Raw genomic sequence first — 4,537 nt, forward strand, 5'->3', positions numbered from 1 at the left:
GCCTCGATCCAAAATGGAATATCTTCCTGGTGAATGTGGTTGCAAAAAGCAATTGTTCACTGTATAGAAAAAGTCTACCTTTTGACTGTAGTTGAGATGCTCTGCTAGTTGTATTACGACAGGGAAATCCCAAGAACCTCACAAACTATTGTTCTTCGTTCTTTATATTGTTATTCAAACAGGGAACATGACAAAGTCCAGTTTTTCTCTCCACTGTCTCCTTGGATTGAAGCTTCTCCATGTCTCATAATTCTCAGTATCTTCTACAATTTAAATCCAAGCAAAAGAAGTCATTGTCTCTCCAAAGTCTCTCCACATCCTCTGTAGCATTTCCTTGGAAAATCTGTGACTAGACCAATTCCTCATCAGGCCTTTTGTTTCTGTTAGTTAAATAATCTCTTCTTCCAATTTGTGCAATACACCTACCTCGCAGCAGTTAACGATGGCTTTAACTACAAACTGCTCCACTCACTTTCACCCAAGAATGTAACACAACATTAAATAAGTTCATTTATAGTATATAAAAAGAAATTCAACTGTTTTAGCCATAAGCTAAAGCCAAAACAAAATATAACGACCACTTCAGGCAAATTAATTACCTGATTCAAACCAACTCTAGCTCACTGTAATAGATGGCCTATAAACGTTCGTATAATTCTATGGAAGTTAATTTTACTTGTATTACAGCACACTTGAAAGTAATAAAAGCAAATAAGCTTTTATTCTTACAAAAACACATTTTGGGTCTTGCACAGCACAGTAAGAATTAGCCTTCCTAAAACACAAGCATCATTAATTTATTTATTGATTCAAATCAAGGTATCGCAATTGAAAGAATTGACATTTCGTGTCATCAGTAGCACTGCAGAGACACCCTGCCCCTCGCACGGCACCACCCACAGACAGCTACCCCAGGCACTTGTTGTGTCCTCCCTGGGCGCTCAAAGACCTCAGTTAATACCGAGGGCTAATAAACGGTAACTTGTTTGGGACTGGATGCACTGACTTGCATAAGCTGCCAATTTTGTTATTTTTTCTAGCATCTGATCCAAAGATAGAGTAAGTGAAAGCCTAAGTAACTGCACGATTCGAGGCCAGCAAAAACTAATTCTTAGAGGGAAAGGTGCCTATTTCTACAGTTTCATCAAGCCTCACTTAGGAACATCTATGGAGTGTTTCAACAGTACTTAAAATTAGGTTTATGAAGGCATTATTCATTGAGGATGACGTACACAGCCTATGAGATTAGAAAGTATAAATGGACAGTCACTGAGAGCTCCTATGGAATGAACAGCTGCAATCACCCATAAAAAAGAAGGAAAAGATCAGCCAAAGAGGAGGCTTGTTAACGGCACATACATACAAGTAACCAATGACATATATATATATATATATATATATATAAGCGAAGAAAAAAAGCTTTGGTGATATATAGTCATAAACTAATCGTGCTTAGGTTAAATGATTCACCACTTGATCAAGCGTTTAATTTTAGGAAACAGAATTGAGAGAAGAGCCAGTTTGGCATGGCAGGGCCCTGGTGATACACAAGTAACTGGAAAATCCAGACTCCGAAATAAACTCTGGATTGGGTCTGCACACAATGCTTGGGGCACAATGCCTCACCATGTCTATGATGCACACAGTGTCAGAGAAGGCAGAACAAATGGTACCATCCTGCAAAACCCCTGCTGGCGTGTTCTCAAACAGCACTGCCATCAGTTTCAGCTGACTACAGTACCTTATAGTGCCAGAAAAACGATGAGATTAAACTAAGCATACTGTGTTTTCAATCAACTTCCTGCTGGTTGCCACCATTTCAAGAATGGAATTCATTTCTTTTAGGTCCATTAGCATATTCCCTTCTTTCCTGGTTCTCAGGCACTAAACGCGATGGTCTGGCGTCATCTGGACCGTAAGAAAACCAAGCAGCGCTCACTACGGTACAAACAGAATCACAGCAGTATTACCCTCTCTGACTCCTTCACAATGTACGCTTCTACCAGCCAAGGAGTATTTTAGCTTACAAGTCTCATCCACTCATCTAACAGTGTAATAGTAAAAGCCCCAGCCCTTTGATGAGCTATACGCAAGTGAAACCTTTGTGGAGTCCTTCAGAAGCCGATGAGGAACTGCCGACATGAAGTTCATTAAAGGATTATGCCTCATTTCTAATAAGCAAAGTGGCTTAACTGGAATATATACATATTGCAATATTTCCATGTATTTATTAACACAGAGCAGAAGATTTTATATATGTCAGAAAAGACTCGTTTCTGAAATCCACTCATCTAAGAAAAAAAATTTACATGGTCTGTTAATCAGAAAAAGAAGAAAGAATTTTTCCAGATCATAAGAATGAGAAGCTAAGCACAGCATAAACTCTAAATGAAGTAATCTAAAATAACATCTTGCACACTGCACCATTTCCAACCTTTATACACAAAAACTATCCCAATAAAAAGCAAAACAGTTGCAACTAACTGAAGTTTAAGATATAAAAATAGAAAGAGCAGGGGGTAAAATATTTCCAAACAGCAAGCTGTGTGAATTTTACATAAATAAATCAATACAGATGAGGTTTGCCCAATTGAGGCTATCTGTGTGAGATGATTTTGTAAAAATATAAAGATCATCTCCGTGTTCCATCTGAACCTCGCTGGAGCAAAAGTGACAGACTGGACATACTAAAGAGAAGGGGAAGTCTGCAGAAGATTTAAGGATTGCTTCTGTGATCTTCCACAAAAGGTAAGAAAACGTTAGTTGTTGACCTTAAGCAGATGTTTCAGAAGTTCTGAGCAGGCTCACTCAAGTCCTTCTTTCAGTTGTTCATTTTTCAGTCTCTTAGATCTTGAAACATCAAGAGTTTAGTAGTTTTCCAGTCACTAGAGATTCCTGCAACCTACAGGATCTGAATTTCTAATATAAAATCCAGCATTTTAAAAGAACCCCTCCAACTTTAATGCAATAGTATGTACAGTCCTCTCCTGTTAACCCTTTGAATACCACCACTAGACCAATGTGTACTTCAGGAGCTACTTTATGACTATTCATCAACAGGCAAAGTTCAGCCCACAGATCCACAGCTTACTTCAACGGTTTTCTTAATGGTTTTCTCAATATTTTCCTTAATGCTACGTTTGTGGATTACTGCAGAAAAGTATTCATCTCACCATAAATGGTACTGCTAGCAGTAAACAAAAGTCAAGCCAAAACAAAACAAACAAAACCGCCACCACCAAGCCCCAACGCTATCTTTTACACTCGGCCACAAGACGTACTGGGTAACGTCTAGACCCGACGGTCTGACCCACTGGCAATGAACTCTTCTGCAGCCTGTGTGGTTCAGGCGCACTCGAGAGCGGCCATCCAAGGATTCTCCATCACTGGACTGATGCAGACCAGGAAACAAAGCAAAGCTATTCCTCTATATGCCTTTCTTTAGAAAGTTCATAGCAATTTTTTCATCAAGTTACAAGTTTCAGAACTTTTCATAGGATGAAATGCTAGAATTCTGCAGAGAAAAGGCAAGCATGGCCCTGTTATCCCCAGTGTCAAAGCAACATAAAGGTCACCGAGAAGACTCCATCCTCTTTAAGACACGTTTTTGGCACAACCCTAACTGACACCAAGAGCAGCAGAATTCAGAGGCATACAACCCTTTATCCTAGCTTGACTTACTTCCTTCAGAATGCTGGCATAACACCGTGACACCATGAGTCCTCCTGCCAGTGCAACGCTGCTACAAGGGCATGTCCATACAGATTTACCAGCAGATCCTTTCAAGCACTGGCAAGGCCCAGGTGAATAAGGAGAGGACAACACTTAAGTTTCTTCAAGACAGAGAAGTACAACAAGCCATCAGACTGTGGAAGCTGATGGTGCAATTTATTCATTTTTTGAAGTGGAAATATAGCTACAAAGCTTGCCAATGAGTATTGAAAGGCACCTGGGAGAAAGGGAGCAAGAAATAGCATTTTGATAATTGTTTATTCAAGGGAAACGTAGGTTTTAAGAGAAGAGTAATGGCTTTAAAGGCAACGGGTTTTCTTGAGGGCCTCCTGTCACCATTAACCAGATCCTCAAACACGACGCACCAGATTTTTGTCTCTCTATCACAACCCTCTGAACTAGCCCAAAAGTTCAGCCCAGAGGAAAAGTTCACTTTCAACTTTCTGTGACTCTCCTCTCACGCCAAGATCAGGTTACACGAGTCGGTGCGCTGCCTCAGAGACAGCAGCAACTTGCTCCCCACTACACTGCAGAAAGCATCAGCTCCAAACATGGCAGCCTGAGAAAACAGAAATTAACAGAACAATTTACTGTATATTTGTAATATGCCTTGCACAATCACTCCCGGCAGGGCCACGGCATATGTTGCACTTCATGTTTTCTCTCATAACTCACGAAAACGGATTTCACTTAAAATCCTGCCGCTCCACTGGAAGCACCCCCCGTACAGCGACACCGCTAAATCACTCTTATTGCATCTCCTTCCTCCCAGCCTCCACTGCCCCCCCCCCGAGCACCTTACATT

General features: G+C 40.6%; 1 protein-coding gene across 1 annotated transcript in view; it reads right to left on the minus strand.

Moving 5' to 3' along the window:
• The window catches only part of ZFAND3 (zinc finger AN1-type containing 3), a 135,950-nt gene that overhangs the window by 130,377 nt on the left and 1,036 nt on the right, over positions 1-4,537 (minus strand). The gene's annotated exons all lie outside the window — the stretch shown is intronic.

Source organism: Anser brachyrhynchus, assembly GCF_964034855.1.
Source record: "Anser brachyrhynchus genome assembly, chromosome: 3".
NCBI classification, from domain to species: Eukaryota; Metazoa; Chordata; class Aves; order Anseriformes; family Anatidae; genus Anser; species Anser brachyrhynchus.